A 21,152-nucleotide genomic window follows, 5' to 3' on the forward strand; every position below is an offset into this window, starting at 1 on the left:
CAGGTCTTTTATGGTTTTGAAGATGGTTTTGGTCGGGTTGAGGCTGTTTCGGAATTCGGCTGCGTAAAACGCCGCCCGGGCCCTACATATAGCTCGATGGTAAAGCTTAACTAGGGCCAGGTAGCTGGATTTCTTGTCGGCATCGTACGACTTACGCCATTCCCTTTCTGCCCGTCTGCAAGAGGACTTCATTGCACGCAGCGCACTGTCATACCAGGGGCTAGCCTGCCAGGAACTGGACTTGCTGGGGATGATAGGTACCAGGACGTCCAGCGCCCTGGTAATCCAGTTACAAAACCGGTCATAGCCCGAAGTGGCATTCAGCAAGGGCCCTAGAGGCTCAGCACCCATAATGCGGTGAAGGTCCTCTAACCTGAGTTTGTTCCAGTGGCGTCGGGGTATCCGCAAAGGGGGAGGTATAATGGGGTTGGCAGGGAGGGGAAGCCAGGCAGATACCAGATGGTGGTCAGACCATATCACAGGATCAACCGTCACAATCCGGACATCCGAAAGGGTCGTAAAAAACGGGTCAAGAGTGTGGCCGGCCACGTGTGTAGGCTGAGAAACAAGCTGGGTCAACTGCAAGGCCTCTAAGTCGGCCAAAAAACCACTGATGGCCGGAGACTCTCGCCTATCAAAGTGGAGATTCAGGTCGCCCAAGATGGAAAAATTTGCGCAACCACTAGCCAATAGGCTCACAGCCTCCGGAAAGGCACCTCTAAAAGCTACATCGCTGCCTGGGGGGCGATAAACAACCATCCCTGACAGCGAGAACTGAGGGCTGATAGAAACCTTAAACAGCGCACTCTCACACCCAGCGATCTGCAAGACCGTCCAGGTACATGTGAAGGCGGATTTGATAAAAAGGGCAATCCCTCCACCTCTAGAATGCCGGTTAGATCTGAAACATAGATAGTCCGGAGGACAGGCAAGATTGACTATAGCGTCATCACTGTCTTGTAACCAGGTTTCAGTTACCGCCAGCAGATCTGGTGTCTTATCCAGGATAAGATCAGCCACAGACAAGTGGTGTTTCACTAGAGATCTGGTGTTCAGATTTAAAAATCGTAGACCAGATCCCAGACTGCCAGGCAGCGGAGGGCGACCAGGAGGTGCACGTGGGGCGGGGGGAGTGGCAAGCTCGCGTATGCCTACAGGCTGGTCCAATGACCATCTGTTACAAGCACACTGACACGGGCCACACAACGGATGGTATGGTGTGGCAGGGCAGCGTGGGAGAGTTTCTCTGATGGCAAGAAGCGAGGCACCGGAATAAGCAATCATCCTGACAAGCCGAAGATGAAGGCACACGGATATACACACAGTAGAGATATGACATAAAATCCCCGGCGTACCGCGCGTACTTAGCGCGGACGGGCGCAGACGGGCAGACTCAGAATCTGTGCCACAATATACCAATACAATTTTATGAAACTAAACCACAACTGGTCACACTTTTCAAAGCAGTAAGCTTTGACTAATACCTGTCGAATGCACAGCAATAATTGCAGTTAGCGCACCACCTTAAAATCTAAACCAATCGAGAAATAATATCAACAATCCGGATATTTCTGAAATGGAAAAATGTTAATAAGCACACACATATATGTCGTTACACTAAATAAATGCTCTTTATATATCTTTGGTGCACCATATCTTATTAGTATTATTGCACCAAACCTATGTACATGAGGCCAATTGTAAATATATGTGTCTCGGCCACGTGTAAAAGGATGGAGTCAAAATCATGCTACTCCAGTAGTGTTGTGTGAATAATGCAGACTACTCTAAAAGATCATTATGGCTGCAAGAGGAGGAAAGTGTTTCAAAAGAGGAGTGATGTGGTCTGACTTGTTTGTGCCAAAGACTAGTTGGTCCACAGCATATGAAGTGTCCTTGTGGGGGACAAGATTGGGCTGGAGGTTCAGCAAATTGTGCATTGCCCCTTTTAAGATGTTAAGAGCACTAGACCTTGGACTGCAGTCCTATGTCTGCAGAAGAAATGCAGAGGGCTTGACATTCTTTTGCATGTGTGGTTGGAAGGAAGCAGTTTGTGAATGCTCGGAGGTATGCTGAATTAATGCTAGATGTTGATCAATGACAAAGCACACAGACTTGGTAAAAATAACCACTGAGGGAGAGATCTCATGTTCTGTGTGTATCTGCAGTCATTTTTATCCTGGTGGTGGAGAGTCACTGAAGTAGAAGAGGGAGGATTTGGTTTTAATCTAGATTAATTTACATCTGAATAAAATCATCCAATCTATTCGTAATCCAATATCGTTTTTACGATGTTTGAAAGTTTGTAGACTGTACAAGAGTCTGTCTCTCTGCTTTAGATTATTTTGCTTTTATACAACTGCATTCACTGGCCTAATTTGATTCTGAGCATTGGGAGGTTGCTAAACTCCTCCCAGTACATGTGTTCTGTCCCTTAACTCATGGTAGCAATGGCTAATTCAGATTTGCACACTCGACTCTGTAGTAAAGCTACAATAATGTAGCACAAGAAGCACCAATGGCATAAATGTCAGGTGTCATATGCGGGCTGCATTGTGTCCTTACACCACACGGACTTTAAAAGCATTGCTTCAGAACTGCTATTGCAGTCTTGGATGATTATATCAGAACCTGCAGCCATGTTTGTAGATGTGAAGAACTAGAAACGTGTGTAGGGAAATACCCGACGTCGACATGCACATGTGTTTCACATTGTATGCACACCGATGGGCATAGTATGGACACACATGGAATAGAGCATGACATATGAAGTCACGCAATCACGCACACAACAGTCATAACGCAACTGCAGACAATACAACACGGTGCAACGTCTGAAAATATACAATCATCGGCGCCGCCATGGCGGTGCACTGCTTCCGCTGTTTACGAATGGGCATACGCGGGCCGCGTTCCCTCTTCCCATTGGCTGCCTGTGCACTGACCGTCACGGTCACACATCGGCAACCACATGTTCTAGCCTCCGGGACGGATGCTTCACTTGCAACAATGTTCAATCACTGGCGCCAACATGGTGCCGTGCGTGGACGGGGCCTGGCACGACGGTAGTGGACGGGGCCTGGCACGGCGGTGGTTGATATGGCCGGTACGCCGGTCCTGGGCCGGGCTGGGCTGGCCGGTGTATGGTGAATGATGCAATGTGACTGTAAGGGGGGTCATGACCTGCCATGTCCATTGACATCAGCTAAAGGATGTGTTGGCCTGCACCTCCCCCGCCGAATACGTGCCCCGCCATGTTGGCGCCAGTGATTGAACATTGTAGCAAGAGAAGCATCCGTCCCGGACGCTTGCACATGCGGGTGCCGGGGTGTGACCGTGACATGTCTGTGCACGTGCAGCCAAAGGGAAGTTGGAACAAGGCCCGCGTATGCCCAATCGAATGTAGCAGATGCAGTGCACCGCAACACCAGGGCCAGTCATTGGCCCTTTTCCAAACACGCATCCAGGGCTGACCAATGGCTGGTGACGTATGCCACTGACATGGCCTCAGGGCCCTATATATGTGTGATTTGCAAAAGCACACATTCAATGATGACCACCGACTGCTGCCTGTGACCATCACCTCGACCTGCTGCTGCTGAGCTGACCACCGACTGCTGCCTGTGACCATCACCTCGACCTGCTGCTGCTGAGCTGACCACCGACTGCTGCCTGTGACCATCACCTCGACCTGTTGCTGCTGAGCTGACCACCGACTGCTGCCTGTGACCATCACCTCGACCTGCTGCTGCTGAGCTGACCACTGACTGCTGCCAGTGACCATCACCTCGACCTGCTGCTGCTGAGTTGACCACCGACTGCTGCCTGTGACCATCACCTCAACCTGCTGCTGCTGAGCTGACCACCGACTGCTGCCTGTGACCATCACCTCGACCTGCTGCTGCTGAGCTGACCACCGACTGCTGCCTGTGACCATCACCTCGACCTGCTGCTGCGGAGCTGACCACCGACTGCTGCCTGTGACCATCACCTCAACCTGCTGCTGCGGAGCTGACCACCGACTGCTGCCTGTGACCATCACCTCGACCTGCTGCTGCGGAGCTGACCACCGACTGCTGCTCTAGTGCCATACTCCGTGAACTTGCCATGTCGAGAGTCAAAGAGATCCGTTCTCGTCCCTTCACCGCCGCGGAGCTGGATGTCCTCGTGGACGGTGTGCTCCGCAACGTCGGACGGCTGTACAGCATCCCCGGACAGGTGGTAAGTGCAGTGGGGGACATGTTGGTGTGCATGAGGTGGTCAATTACACCTGGCCTCTGAAATCTTGGCGGTGTGCTGTGGGCCCAACACAATTGTCGGAATGTGCATGGCTGCTGAGAGATACGTGTTGCCCCTATCTGTGTGACTGGCCAACTGTCCACTGACTTGCACCCTTTTGTCTCCCGTCATGGTAGGTGAAGCTGCACCTTCGCAAGGACATGTGGAGGAGCATTGCACGTGATGTACGGGCAGTGGGGGTGTCCAATAGACGACATACACACTGCCACAAACGCTGGGACGACATTTCCAGGCTGAGCAAGAATGTAGCGGAAGTGACACTAGGGATGATTCCAAGAACGCCACGTCTGGCCCGACGCTCAATGACCCCTCTCATGCACCGTATCATTGCTGTGACACATCCTGACCTGTCCGACCGGCTGCGTGTGGATCAACAGCAAAGTAGAGGTAAGCATACTGTCTGTGTATGTTGCATGGGAGTGCAATGCATGTATTGTTGCCCAGACACATTAGTGACTTCAGTGTAGCGTATGTATCATTGCAATGGCATGTGGGTGCCATTGGCGGAGTCAAATGTCACTTCCAGGTCCGGCATATTGACACGCCACTGGCTAAGCAGTTGAGTGTTGATGCACATGCTGTAGTGGTCCGTCGCCCCATGGCAAGACATGTGTGCAGATGTACGTGCTCCTGCCCTGTCCGCATGCTGTACATGTTTCACGGCCAACAGCGCTTATTTCATGTGAGGATGACTGGTAGGGGTGGGCCGTGTGCAGGTTGGGGGCTAGATGTACTTTGTCAGCAATGGCATTAGGGATTCCTTGTCCTACTGTACGTGAGTGTGCCCATGACTTACACCTCTTTTCTGTGCATTTCAGCTTTGGCAGAGGCCACTCAGCCACAGACGGCGGAGATGATTGGAGGCAATGCATTCGGATCAGACTTCGCGCACACACAGACTGACACAGAAGAGGGCAGCGCCGAAGAGGGGGACAGGACCGTCCCTGAGGACTCGCATGTGGAGACAACATCGTCCTCATCTTCCAACAGTGTTGGTGAGTCTGCACTGTTGTCACAGACTGGGAGTGGCCAATCAACACCTTCGGTCGGGACACAGCACACAGGGCCCACACTGCCGCCAACTGCACCATGTACTGTTCGTGCACGCAGAAGTAGGGGGAGCAGAGTGGCGTTCGGTGTCGGCACCGCTGCCCCAGCTTCGGTGAGCCAAAATGCACTTTGTGCTGAGGCTGTTGATCTGCTGAGACAGCTGTGTGTGGGGCAGACCAATATGATAAATGCATTCCAAGACCACGATAGGAAGTTGGGGCAGGTGGTGGCATTCATGGAAGGGATGCATGGCGATCTTGCTGGTCTACACAGGACAGTTCAGTCATTGGCTAGCAGTGTGTCGTCTGCCATTGTACAGTCGCATGGACTGGGTGCTACTTCTGTTTCCCCATCTACCACACTGGATGTCTCAGGGGGGAGTGAATATTCTGACCAGGACTCAAATACAGGTTATTGCACTAGAGGCAGCGTCAGCCAGCACGTCAGGGCACGGAGGGCTCAGACACCATCCCCTAGGTCAGCTCAATCTGTTCACAAAGACAACGTCAGATACACTGGAGTACACACACGGGATCCACAAGTGGTGTTGGGGGAAATGCCTTCACATGCTACACAGGCATCCCACACAAAAGGCAAGGGTTACTCCCAGTTCCATGGACACTACCTTGGACAAGGACAGTCAGAAGACAAAGGCACCTCTGGAGAGCAGGGACACTCCCAAGGACAGGGACACTAGTAAGGAAGGGGCCACTCCCAAGGGCAGGGACAAGGACAGTCAGAAGACAAAGGCACATCTGGAGAGCAGGGACATTCCCAAGGACAGGGACACTAGTAAGGAAGGGGCCACTCCCAAGGACAGGGACACTAGTAAGGAAGGAGCCACTCCCAAGGGCAGGGACACTAGTAAGGAAGGAGCCACTCCCAAGGGCAGGGACACTAGTAAGGAAGGAGCCACTCCCAAGGGCAGGGACAAGGTCAGTCAAAAGACAAAGGCACCTAAGAAGATCAGGGACACTTCCAAGGGCATGGACACACACAGGGAGAAGGTGTGTTCTGGAGACTGGTACACCAGAGACGACAAGTCTGCTGCCAGGAACAGGGCACCATCCAGGGAACAGGGAAAGTACAGAGACAACATTCCTCCTACGGAAAAGGAACATCCAAGGGACAAGGCTTCTCCCATGAACACTGGCGCTATGAAGGACAGGCATACATCACCCCTTGCTGCACTAAGGCTGATGTTGTTGAGGGAACGGAATACAGATGTCTCCGCGGTGGAGTCACCCCTTACCTCCACTCCCATCAGGGCCCGTCAGGAGCAGAGGAAGGTGGGCCCTGTTGTAGCACCCCCCACGACACATCTGGCAGAGGCCAGAAGGCAGCCACACAGCAAACGACAAGCATGCTCCAGCACGCCCCCAGAGAGCATACCCCCGGCAGCAGATGCACCACCCATGGTGGGTGATATTTCATTTCCGTCCGAACCACTTGCCAGTCCTGTCCTGTCCAGGGTGCACTCACATATCCCCAAGAGACGTAGACACACACCATTGACACATGCCCACCCCAATGTCGGTCAAGTCCAACTATCACCAGCTCCCAGAGCCACCCTGCCTCCTGGCCCATACAGCCCTGTGGCTCATCATTTCAGTGGTCCCAGTGGCGCAGCTGCAGTTGACAGGCATTTGTCAGATAGTGGCACTGTGTCTGTTGTTTGCTGTCATGCATCATGTAGTAGCACTGCATAAGTTGTGCCCTCTCCTGTTTCTGGTGCTGGCAGTGTGTCTGGGTCTATGGCCCATGTGTCAGTCACTGGAGCTGTGGCTGTGTCTCACACTCCTGTATCAGGTGCTGGCAGTGTATCTGGGTCTGTGGCGCATGTGTCAGTCACTCGAGCTGTGGCTGTGTCTCACACTCCTGTATCAGGTGCTGGCAGTGTATCTGGGTCTGTGGTGCATGTGTCAGTCACTCGAGCTGTGGCTGTGTCTCACACTCCTGTATCAGGTGCTGGCAGTGTATCTGGGTCTGTGGCGCATGTGTCAGTCACTCGAGCTGTGGTTGTGTGTCACAGTCCTGTATCAGGTGCTGGCAGTGTGTCTGGGTCTGTAGCTCACGTGTCAGTCACTGCATCTGTGTCTGTGTGTCACACTCCTGTTTCTGGTGCTGGCAGTGTGTCTGGGTCTGTGGCCCATGTGTCAGTCACTCGAGCTGTGGCTGTGTCTCACACTCCAGTTTCTGGTGCTGGCAGTCTGTCCGATGCAGGTGCTTCACGCAATCCACATGATAGTGTGATGTGAGGTGCTGTTCACTTCACTCACATGTCATAGCACATGGTGTGTACATTGTCCATTGTGTACAGACTTCCACTGTTGTGGTCCTTGGGATGGGTTGCTTGGAATACGTACTAAGTTGTGCTGCCTCTGATGGACCTGTTCAGTGCAATGGACTGTTGATGCACTTAGCCCCTCTCATGTACTGCCTGTGATGTACCTACTCTGGTGTCCACAATGCCCTGTTGGTGTTCTGATACTGCAGTCTGCCCTCTCATGTACTGCCTGTGATGTACCTGCTCTGATGTCGACTATGCCCTGTTGGTGTTCTGATACTGCAGTCTGCCCTCTCATGTACTGCCTCTGATGTACCTGCTCTGGTGTCCACAATGCCCTGTTGGTGTTCTGATACTGCAGTCTGCCCTCTCATGTACTGCCTGTGATGTACCTGCTCTGGTGTCCACAATGCCCTGTTGGTGTTCTGATACTGCAGTCTGCCCTCTCATGTACTGCCTGTGATGTACCTGCTCTGATGTCGACTATGCCCTGTTGGTGTTCTGATACTGCAGTCTGCCCTCTCATGTACTGCCTCTGATGTACCTGCTCTGGTGTCCACAATGCCCTGTTGGTGTTCTGATACTGCAGTTTGCCCTCTCATGTACTGCCTCTGATGGACCTGTTCAGTCCAATGGACTGTTGATGCACTTAGCCCCTCTCATGTACTGCCTGTGATGTACCTGCTCTGGTGTCGACTATGCCCTGTTGGTGTTCTGATACTGCAGTCTGCCCTCTCATGTACTGCCTGTGATGTACCTGCTCTGGTGTCCACAATGCCCTGTTGGTGTTCTGATACTGCAGTCTGCCCTCTCATGTACTGCCTGTGATGTACCTGCTCTGATGTCGAGTATGCCCTGTTGGTGTTCTGATACTGCAGTCTGCCCTCTCATGTACTGCCTCTGATGTACCTGCTCTGGTGCCGACTATGCCCTGTTGGTGTTCTGATACTGCAGTCTGCCCTCTCATGTACTGCCTCTGATGGACCTGTTCAGTGCAATGGACTGTTGATGCACTTAGCCCCTCTCATGTACTGCCTGTGATGTACCTGCTCTGGTGTCGACTATGCCCTGTTGGTGTTCTGATACTGCAGTCTGCCCTCTCATGTACTGCCTCTGATGGACCTGTTCAGTGCAATGGACTGTTGATGCACTTAGCCCCTCTCATGTACTGCCTCTGATGGACCTGTTCAGTGCAATGGACTGTTGATGCACTTAGCCCCTCTCATGTACTGCCTCTGATGGACCTGTTCAGTGCAATGGACTGTTGATGCACTCAGCCCCTCTCATGTACTGCCTCTGATGTACCTGCTCTGGTGTCCACAATGCCCTGTTGGTGTTCTGATACTGCAGTCTGCCCTCTCATGTACTGCCTGTGATGTACCTGCTCTGATGTCGACTATGCCCTGTTGGTGTTCTGATACTGCAGTCTGCCCTCTCATGTACTGCCTCTGATGTACCTGCTCTGGTGTCCACAATGCCCTGTTGGTGTTCTGATACAGCAGTCTGCCCTCTCATGTACTGCCTGTGATGTATCTGCTCTGATGTCGACTATGCCCTGTTGGTGTTCTGATACTGCAGTCTGCCCTCTCATGTACTGCCTCTGTTGTACCAGCTGTGGTGGCCACCATGCCCATGCTCATGCATACACTGTGATTAAACCCCGATTGTGTAATAAATCAAGTCAATCATGTGTCGTGCTTTGTCGGAGTCATTCCTGCGTGTGTGATACAGGTGAGTTTTTGTATTTGCTTCAAATCAGTGGGTTCAGATACCTGACACTCCCCCTCCCAACGTCACGACCCTTACAGGTACTCCCCTCCAGACAGCGAATGGTTTGTAGCGTACCTGCGTCGTCCTCGGTAGTGGGCCAAGACTAGGACGTGGTGGATCGTGAAGAGTATCGGGTAAGCGTGTAGTGCTGGGTCCATGTCGGCGAGCAGCTCGTGGTGGGTATGTTCGCTGTGGGGCATCCGCAGCGTTCAGGCAGGTTGTTTTTTCGCAGCGCTTTTATGCGTATTTTCCGTCATCTTGATTTGGGGGACGGTCCTAGACGTCAGTCCGTACGGCGGAGTCTCTGTATTGGTTACGTCCGCCGCGTGGTCGGGTGTAGATGGCCCGCGGAGCGTGCTCTTCCGTCGCGGACGGAATTTGGACAATCTTTCCTATCCTGATATGTCGGACGGAGTGACCGCGACAGGCGGACGCAGATAAGGCATGTTCCGCATACTCCAGGGCTGCAGAGGCACTTCCATCCGCCATCCTAATGAGCCCCTAATTCTGTTTATAGGCTGCTAAAGACTTTACTTGCATTTATCTGGAGAAAAGATTGCTGTTTTGCACCATAACTACCAAGCATAAGCCCACAAATTTCTCATTGAAAATGTATTTATAAAACAATGCGTTTGTTTATTCGCTTTGCTTGAGTTCACACATAGCTGTGCCGCTGTTAAAGGTCCAGGATCTCACGAAGTGTCTGAGGTATAGTTACCTTTCTTCCACGTGCTGGTGAATGGAGATTCTGTCGCGCTGCATAGCGCCTAGGGATTCCATGCTGCACATTTACCTTGTAGTAGCCAGCAGCATACCCGTAGAGCCTACAATCAATAGGAGACATTTTTCTAGCTGTGAGGACATATTGGGACTATAGTCACTGTGGAGCACCCCATCCTGTTTAACGGTTGATTTGATGGGGTGAGACACACATCATTCTACCAAATGCATATAGAATACCAGATCAGTTCAAAACAACAGTAAATAGATCTGAAAAATAGTTATTTGCACAATTTTGAAAACATGCAGATGGACCTGTGATCAAAACTTGTACCATGCAGGGACATCTATAAGCATAAAGATACAAAACCTGAAATCAAAACAAATGTTATCTCAAATACACATATCGTGAATGCATATGTTACGTTGCAGCTACTTCTACATGCTTTAGTTCTGCATATTACCACTGCCCTGTCCCTCTTGTTCGCTTCTCACTTTACACTTGTGATCGTAGGTGGATTTGGCGGCCGGAATGCATCACATCATCACCTTTGGGAAGTTGACCCTGCCCTCCCTCCCTCTCCTGTATAACAGCTCTTTGTCACCTCCCTCTGAACGCTTGGCAGCAGCTACTGATGATGATTAATACACTCTTTAACTCCTTGTTTCACACCTTTCTCTTGGCTGCGAGGCTTGTGAGTCTAGGACTGATACTCCACACTGCCGCTGGACTGCACCTCCCTTCTGAGTCCCCAGAACAGCCACCATAATAGAGTAATTCTTTGTTCGGCTGCCAGACCTTCACTCTGCCGAATGAACCAGCTGTCGTGTGTTAGACGGAGCTCTTCCATGCCCTTTGTATGGAAGGCACGGTGAGAAAAAACACACAGGCGCAGAGATGGTGGACACTCACAGGCACTGAGGGGCAGATTTATGTTAACTGGCGCATCCCGAGGGATGCGCCAGTTAACATGCGCCACAGTGCGCCACAGCTACGCCACCCATGGTGCGGCGCATTTATGATGCGGCGCACCATGGGGCAAAAACGGCAGAGATGCGTGACGCATCTGTGCTGGAAATGTGGCGCATTGCTGGAGTTGCGTCGCAAGCGAAACGCAGCTCCAGCAATGCTCTGGGGGGGCCTATTCTTTCAATGCTGCCTCAAGCCTTACGCCTGCTTCAAGCAGGCGCAGGGTTTTGACGCAGCATTGCCCTGAAAGTGACTGAGTGAAATCTCATAGATTTCACTCAGCCACTTTCAGGAGGCGTTCCTGCGCAGGAACGCCCCCCCCTGCGCAGGAACGCCTCCTCATGGCGCAGTGCTGTACAACGTGACGCATCTCCTAGATGCGTCACGTTGTAAATAGGGCGCAGGGATGCGCCACGTTTCCGTGCCGTTGCGTCACGCAACGGCGCCGTAAACGTGGCGCAAGCCCTTCATAAATCTGCCCCTGAGTACTTGGACAAACAGGTACAGAGATTGCATGAACAGCCATTTGGCAATAGAACACGGATAGGAAGAAAGACAGAAGCCTTGGCCAGTCGCATAAGTGGGAGTTAAGGATAGACATCTGGAGCTAAGGCAGGATAGGTACATAGCAAGAAGACATGGCTAGATAGACCCATGAAGTGAAGGTACAACAAGCACACAGGAAGAAGACATGAACAGGCCCATGGAGCCAAAGCACAAAGGCCATACGGAGAGAAACCATGACAGGTACATAGCAAGAAGACATGGCTAGATAGACCATGAAGTGGAGGTACAACAAGCACATAGGAAAAAGGCATGGGCAGGCACATTGATTGAAAAGATGACACGCACATGCAGACACATAAAGGCACAGGGAGCCAAGGCCTGACAGGCACATAACCTGAAGGCATAGACAGTCATAGGGAGCAAAGGACGACTTGCACAAAAGAGGAGGACGTGGACAAAAGGCACATGAAGTGCAGGTCTGCTAGGCACATTGGCAGAAGACATGAACATGCATATGGAACAAAGACACTACAGACACATAGACAGAGAGTGGCACAGAGAGTGAAGATATGACAGGCATATACCATGAAAGCATAGACAGTCGTAATGTGTGACGTACCGAAAGACTCAAAGGAAAAAGACATGCATAGATAGACACATGAAGTGGAAATGAGAGAGGAATATCAGAAAAAGACATAGACTACCACAGAGAGCGAAGGCTTGACAGACACTTAGAATAAAGACAGAGACAGACACAGGGAGTGAAGAAGGCACATTAAGCATATAGGAAGAAGATATGGAAAGGCACATTAGATATAGGCACAATAAGCACACTAAATAAAGACGCAATCAGGCCATGAAATAGAGGTGTGACAGGCAAAAAGGAAAAATACATGGACAGGCACATGAAAAGAAGGTATGACAGGGACCAAGAAGCCATGGGTATAGGTAGAGTAAGAACGTGGACTATTGGGTGAAGGGTCTGGAAGCCCCACTCAGGCAAGAACCACAATCTTTGTCAGAATAAACCACAACGAATCACTAAAGTAACCTGTGCTTAATCCTTTGGTTGCTTAGCACAAAAGCAGACAGGCCTAACATAGGAACACTATGTAAAGTATTTATGCAGCACACAAACAGTAATAAAGTGAGAATATAACACAAGAAAAATCCTAGACCAATTAAAAAACATTGAGTACATTTTAATAAATAAGATGACACCAAGATGAGTTAAATCCAATCAAATCACTGGATTTATGATTTTAGTGTAGAATGGCACATAAAAGATCAAAGAGCCTGCCTCGAGTAAATAGTCACAAAAGACCTGGTAAAAGTAAAAACTTAAGGCTGCCTGCAATGGAGCACAGGTTGAATACAAGTGGTGGGAGAACTCTCTTGTGGCTGTTGAATCTGATGCTGTAGCGATTTTTGTACTGCTGGTGAAACGCTCCTGAAGGCATTCCAGCGCCGTCACACGGAAAACGCTACCTGGCAGCGCTGGTGGATAACTGCTCGCGTTTCCCGCTTCGCGGGAAACACTCGTCTGTGAAAGGTTGTAGGCGGCTGGAGAGTGGGAGAAACCACATTGCCCAAAAGCCATCTGGGCCAGGAACAACTCCCCGCCACACCCCCCTCACCTGGCTTCAATTGCGCTGAAGGTCCGCTGTGGAGCGGAGAACTCTCTTGTGGCTGTTGAATCTGAGGCTGTAGTGATTTTTGTACTGCTGGTGAAACGCTCCTGAACGCATTCCAGCGCCGTCACACGGAAAGCGCTACCTGGCAGCGCTGGTGGATAACTGCTCGCGTTTCCCGCTTTGCGGGAAACACTCGTCTGTGAAAGGTTGTAGGCGGCTGGAGAGTGGGAGAAACCACATTGCCCAAAAGCCATCTGGGCCAGGAACAACTCCCCGCCACGCCCCCCTCACCTGGCTTCAATTGCACTGAAGGACCGCGCATCGCGGAACGCGCGCGGGCGTCGCCGGGCTAAGCCCGGGCAAAGGGCGGGCCCTCTGTGGCCCTCAGTGGCTGAGGTAGGCTGGGCTGGGCCCCGTTATTTTGATTTTGAACAAAAGAAACCTGACAAGTGTTTTGAAGTTGTGCTACCTAAATCTCACCTTTACACTATGACAGCAAAGACATTACGTTCCGGAAGAGTCCTAGGTGGGAGGTCTTGTATAAAAACTAGATCAAATCCATTAAGGAATAAATATGAAAATAGCGTTCTACTGAAAGGTCAGATGCAGTTGCTGAAAATTTGGGAAAAACCAGTGAATAAATCCACGGAAGTGCCAATTATTCTTAATGATCCATCGTCAACTATGGTTGAACCTCAGTTTGAAGTAGTGAAGTCCTCCAAACCCGAGTTAACTATAGAAAAAAACTTATCTACTTCACTTTCAAATATTAATTCAACCCCCTTAGTAGGGACATCTAAAGGCTCTAATTCTGATCCCACTAAAGCTCATTCCAAAGTTCCTCAGTCTATGACTTTCAAACACACAGAAAAAGAGGAAATGAATATAAATGACCTTTCTATCCCATCCAGTATCGATCTAGAACTGTGTGGTCGCTACATGGACGAGAAAATACTGGAACAATCTAAACCCAGTAAAACTCCCAATGGAGCAACACCATCGGGTTTATTGCTATACAGTAGCACTCCTTCTATGACATCAAATGACATTTTTTCGTTGCAGAGCAATTTGAACTCCCCGCAGCTCAATCTATCTGGGATTTGTTCTCTTAATGCATCCGGACAACCAAAAAATGAAAAACCTATTTCCGAATCTCTGATAGCTCTCGAACATTTACTTGCTTCTATACTCCTTCTTTTAGGTAAATTTGTTGGGAGCTCTGATTGCATTTTGCACTCGGTTTCAGAGATATTGAAAGTACTGCTTGCAAAAAATATTGAGATTGGGGCTACCGATCATACTGAAGCTGCTGACCAGAAGGATTTGGTCAGTAATCCTACACTGAGTAAAAATGCACAAACGGAGAAGCTGCTAAAGGTTGATATCCATGTGCCCTCTGTGGCTCTTCCCTTACTCCCTTCACAATGGAGAAAAGAATCTGAACCATCTTTGAAGGAAGTAAGCTCGGCAGAGGTCAACCAATCTGTCGTGATAGATCTTTTTCCTATTTTTAATCAGGATGTAAAAGATTCTGAAGGAACTGCATTGTCTAAAGGGATGGTAAAAGTAAAAAGTAGAAAGTATAAGGGAAAAAATAGGAAACCTACTCACAAGCATAATAAGAAAAAACAGAGACAAATTATTTTTCAAAAGCACATTGATACAGAAGTCCGTGATGTAATAGACATTGTAGATAGAACATTAGTGGATACTTCCTCCAATGTAGTTATTGTTTCTGCTACTAACTCTGTCGTAGAAGATCCACTTGCTGTCAGTATCATGAAAGAGGGTCCTTTAAACTCTAAAGTTGCCGTTATAATTTCTACGGAACCAGTAAAGGAGGCTACAAGAAATAATCCTAATACTGAAAAAAGGGCACTTAATCCATCTGCTCCTAATTTTTGCCCCATTGCTGAGGAACCTAGGAACATCTCTCTTGCCCCCTTAAAAATTTCTAACCTCTGTATTGATACTCTGACATTGGACTTCCTTCCATTATTTGACTCTGACCTAAACTTGAATAGATCATGGTTGATTAATTCCTTTAAAGATATTGAAAGTTTAAAACTTATCCTGTCCAGTGACATTGACTTGGTTTCCGTAATAAGGGCTGGAAGTGAGCAAAGAGCACGAGTAAAATTTTGTTCCAAAATTATTGCTAATTTAGTTCTCCAACAAGCCGAGGCATTTCAGTGTAGAGGGATTGATGTGTTACCTTTTATTAACAACGTAAAGCGTATCGCTCCCAGAGAAGAAGCCTTTAAAATGGGTTGTGAGAAGGATGATCATTATTCCTATAGTAAAGATTTAAAAATGTGGGTATCCAGAGGCAAACGTATGGTTTCAGAGGTACTCCCCCTTTCTGTGATTCTGGATAAACCTCCAACAGAAGATAATCAGTTATGGAACTGGCTTCCAGGAGTTCTGTCTAATAATACATCGAACAATCCAAGACTGTTTCAACATCTTTAACAGTCAATTAAAAATAGTATCCTGGAATGCTGCAGGATTATACAATTGTTCTGAGAAATTAGAATTTTTATTCTCTTTGCATGCTGATGTGTTATGTATCAAGGAAACATGGTGTAAAAACAGTATATAGGAAGGAAAAGACTATTTTGTCCTTGAGGCCGCTGCCACATCTGTAAAAAAAGGCCACGCAAAAGGTGGAATTGCCTGTTTTTTGTTAAATTCATTACAATGGCAGTTTTCCCACTACAAGGACAGTAGTAATCTTTTCCAGTCTATAACTATTAATAATATAGGGACAGTAGGAAATCGTTCTTCTCTTGTACTTTTAAATGCATATATTCCCCCTGAAGATACTTTTAATGTTGTTTTGAAGCGAATGTTTTCTTATGTAAAACAATTATTAGAGCAGGATCAGCCCCCTTATATTTTGCTTATGGGTGACTTAAATAGCAAAGTTTCCAATGCAAGTATAGATATGTTTAGAAATACTTACAAGGAAGAAGCATATAATATACCTCAAGCCATTTTTCCTAGTAATATAAAAACTAATAAAAGAGGAAAAATATTACTCGAAGAACTTAGCTATTTTGAGGGTCTAATTGCAAATGGTAGGATGCCTTCTGACATTCCTGCCAAGTTTACTCATAGTAATAATAAACAATGTCCCACTAGGTATCAATAATAAAGACAGTTCAAAATTATGCATACAGTACGTATTGCAAGAAAGGAACACCAGGGAGTCTCAGTACATTTTGTGAGAGGGTTATTAATCACCAATTGCATTAAACACGGGAAGCACAGTTAAAGGCAGCACTGTACATGAAAAAACATCATGAAGCAACCCAAAGAACACTTGGTGAAAATGTGATGACGCAGTGATAGTGACGACGCAAGTGAAAGTGAAAAACAGCGTGGTCGGCGCAAAGTGATAAAAACAATCAATTAAAGGCTTTCACATTAAATATATACAATTAGACAAGTTGAATTTGAGATAGTGATAAGCCTATTGGTAGTGCGCCGTGAAATCGCGCTGTTGTTGTCGACGGCGTTTCGATCCTTTATGATTCGGGATCCTCTTCAGGACAGGGTTGGCGTTGAATTAAGGTGCTGGAAAATAGGTACATTAACTGGATCCAGTGGTGGGTAGTGGGTCCAGGGCCTCGTACACATTTAATGAGTGTAGTTACTGGTAACGGTTACAGCGCCTGAATCGCTGGAAGCAGAGCGTTGCAGGTTAAGAATCAAGCGATCACGCTGGGCGATTAAACATTCTTTTCCGTCTGGGTGGAGTGCCTGGGTTAGTCAGGCAGCGGTTGCCGATTTGATCTAGGCAGTAACGTCCCGTGCAGAGTAGCTACTCTGGCGTTGAATTAAGGTGCTGGAAAATAGGTACATTAACTGGATCCAGTGGTGGGTAGTGGGTCCAGGGCCTCGTACACATTTAATGAGTGTAGTTACTGGTAACGGTTACAGCGCCTGAATCGCTGGAAGCAGAGCGTTGCATGTTAAGAATCAAGCGATCACGCTGGGCGATTAAACATTCTTTTCCGTCTGGGTGGAGTGCCTGGGTTAGTCAGGCAGCGGTTGCCGATTTGATCTAGGCAGTAACGTCCCGTGCAGAGTAGCTACTCTGGCGTTGAATTAAGGTGCTGGAAAATAGGTACATTAACTGGATCCAGTGGTGGGTAGTGGGTCCAGGGCCTCGTACACATTTAATGAGTGTAGTTACTGGTAACGGCTACTCTGCACGGGACGTTACTGCCTAGATCAAATCGGCAACCGCTGCCTGACTAACCCAGGCACTCCACCCAGACGGAAAAGAATGTTTAATCGCCCAGCGTGATCGCTTGATTCTTAACCTGCAACGCTCTGCTTCCAGCGATTCAGGCGCTGTAACCGTTACCAGTAACTACACTCATTAAATGTGTACGAGGCCCTGGACCCACTACCCACCACTGGATCCAGTTAATGTACCTATTTTCCAGCACCTTAATTCAACGCCAACCCTGTCCTGAAGAGGATCCCGAATCATAAAGGATCGAAACGCCGTCGACAACAACAGCGCGATTTCACGGCGCACTACCAATAGGCTTATCACTATCTCAAATTCAACTTGTCTAATTGTATATATTTAATGTGAAAGCCTTTAATTGATTGTTTTTATCACTTTGCGCCGACCACGCTGTTTTTCACTTTCACTTGCGTCGTCACTATCACTGCGTCATCACATTTTCACCAAGTGTTCTTTGGGTTGCTTCATGATGTTTTTTCATGTACAGTGCTGCCTTTAACTGTGCTTCCCGTGTTTAATGCAATTGGTGATTAATAACCCTCTCACAAAATATACTGAGACTCCCTGGTGTTCCTTTCTTGCAATACGTACTGTATGCATAATTTTGAACTGTCTTTATTATTGATACCTAGTGGGACATTGTTTCTTATTACAATTAACGTACCCAGTCCCATTTTGGTCTATGGGTTATACTCCTGTCTCTTTCTCTCAAGTTTACTCATAGGTCATTTAGGGGTGACTCCATTTTGGATTATGTGATCACGGACTATGATACATTTTCCTTCATTCAAGATATAGGGATCTCTCAGTCTTTTTTAAGTGATCATAATATGATTAACTTAACTGTTTCGCTACAACCTCCAGATACAGACTCTTGGTCCATAATTAATAAATCAATTCATTCTAAATCTGGAAGATGCTTCTGGGACCCTACCAGTATGAAGGAAGTCCAAAATGTACTAGAACAAACCATTCTGGAATTAGAAGAATGGCAGGGTAGGGAATTCCTAAAATTTGAAAACTTTAAGAAAAAGGTTACTATGGTAGCTAAGAAAACAAAAATTACCAAAAAATCGTATTCCCCTCCTAGTATATTGATACCCTTAAATAAGGAGATAAATAAACTAGTGAGGCAACAGTACCTTAGTAGAACAAAGGAAAATACACAGAAATTAGCCCTACTACGGAGAAGGAGGGTCAGACTGAAAATAAAATTAAAAAGAGATAAAGAAGATTCCCTCTGGATTAGGTTAAGAGAAGCATTGGCCTCTAATAATTCCAGAGAATTTTGGTCTATAATAGGGAAGGGATGTGGCGTAAGAACCAGCCCTACTCCCATTGCTATTGCAGAAGATATTTGGATAACATTCATATCTGGTTTATATGCATCTAATGGTGCAGAGGGTGACAATGGGGATTTAGTTCAGAATAGCAAAAACAATATAGAGCTTCCAACCGAGAAAACCATAGCCTCTGTGTTAAAGAGTATGCGCTCTTCCGGAGCTATGGGACCGGATGAATTACCCATGTCCCTAATGAAACAAGATGTTATCTCCTGGAGCAAGATCCTTCTTTCAATATTTCATGCATGTCTCCTTTCAAGATCTGTCCCTGACTCATGGAGGGGAAGTATACTAATTCCCCTATTTAAAAAAGGGAGAGCGGGAGAATCCAGCAAACTACCGTTTAATAGCTTTATTAGATGCAATAGGAAAAGTGTTCGCTAAATATCTTTTAACATTGATTAATGAATGGATAGATTTTAATTGTATTTTACCTTTGGAACAAACCGGATTTCGTAAAGAACATGGAACATTAGATAATTTAACAGCATTGCAGGTGATTACTGATAAATATGTACGTGTTCGAGGTGGTGGAATATACGTGGCATTTATAGACTTCTCCACAGCGTTCGACAAAGTAGATCGTCCAACGCTGTGGAGAAAGCTTGCAGCCTTAGGTATGCCAATACACCTTCTAGAACTTGTGAAGGCCCTTCACTCGAACACATGGTGCAAGGTGTTATACGGTGGAGAAAGAGGTCTCTCACAATCCATACCTTCCCCAAATGGTTTGAAACAAGGGTGTATATTGGCCCCTACATTATTTTCTTTATATACGGCAGACCTTCCTAAGTTTATTTCTGCTTGTGAGGGGCAAGCCCCAAAAATTGGAGGATCAGTGATATCGGTTTTAATGTATGCTGACGATATCCTTGTCTTAGATCTAACACCAAAGGGCTTGTCTAACCATCTGCAGGCATTAAATCAATTTGCAGAAGCACATTATATGAAGATTAACGTCTCGAAAAGTAAAATAATGTGCATTTTTGCAAAGAAAAAATGTAGATCTGAAAATTATTGCTGGGCCATAGGAAGGCAAAAACTCGAGGTGGTTAAAACTTATACCTTTTTAGGTAAAATCATTTCTGCAAACTTAAGTAAGAAACCCCACATTGAGCACAATGCACATAAAGCATCGGCTCATGGTATGGGATTAAGTTCACTGTACAACGCTACAGGGAAGAGACACTTCACACTATTTCTAGAGGTATTTAGAGCAAAGATCCCCGCTACATTATTATATGGATTAGAACTAGTGGAGCTAAATCATTGGGGATTTATGCAAAAAATAGAAGGAAAGGTGCTAAGAAGAATTTCCTCTTTAAATACAGCTTGCTCTGTTTCTGCATGCAGGCTAGAATTCGGACTCCGAAGTTGTTGGGTACAGGGGCTGTCTGCCCTTGTAAGGTGGGTGGCCTGTTTAGCGAGAAGTAAACCAGATACCTTACGAGATGCCATTAAAAAAGAACTTCTGGGCCATTTCAATGAGTTCTCTATGCTGGTTAAGAACTTTAGAAAAGCTGTAGTTTTGTTGGAGTTGGATGAAAGCTCACTGTTTTTACTTACTCCTGCAGAACTGAAGTCAAAATTAAAATGCGCATCATGGGAACTCAGCTTTAAAATGGATATGATCGCTAAACAAGGGAATAAAGAAAGGCAATTTTTGTTAAGTACATATACCCCAAAACTGGCCCAACAATATCTTACTTGGAATATTCCCCATAGAGTCCGTAGATTGTGGTACCTTTTAAGACATGATCTGCTCCCACTTAATTACCTCATTGCGAAATGGTATGGTGTATCCCCTATATGCAACCTTTGTAGTAATGATATACAGGATCGTAATCATGTCTTGTTTACTTGTCCTGCACTGCGCCCTTTGCGTTTTAAGTGGTTAAAACCAATTTGCTTACAACTGGGAATTTTAAATGTTAAAACTTTTTTCCATGCACTTTACTGTCCGCCAAATGAAATGTTCTGTTTTAGAATTTTTAATTTCTTTAAGGGGTTTTTAGATATTTATTGAATGTTACATGGAGAAGTGCTAGATGACTGCTCAACCAGTGAATAAGTTGTGATTTGTTAACTCTGTAACCTATGCTTTCCTTCGTAATCATTATTGTATTATTGTATGTGTTTTATGTGGCCCTCAGTTGAGAGCCAAAACATAATAAACTAAACTAAACTACAAGTGGTGGATTTTTCCTGGTCTCAGCTTACCTTCAGACTTCAGAATTTTTGAAGAACAGTACCTGAGAAGATAGAGTTCAGCTGTGAAAGGCACAGGATGGCATCAGAGGAGGAGGTG

This window comes from Lissotriton vulgaris, chromosome 2_1 (assembly GCF_964263255.1).
Source record: "Lissotriton vulgaris chromosome 2_1, aLisVul1.2, whole genome shotgun sequence".
Taxonomy (NCBI): Eukaryota; Metazoa; Chordata; class Amphibia; order Caudata; family Salamandridae; genus Lissotriton; species Lissotriton vulgaris.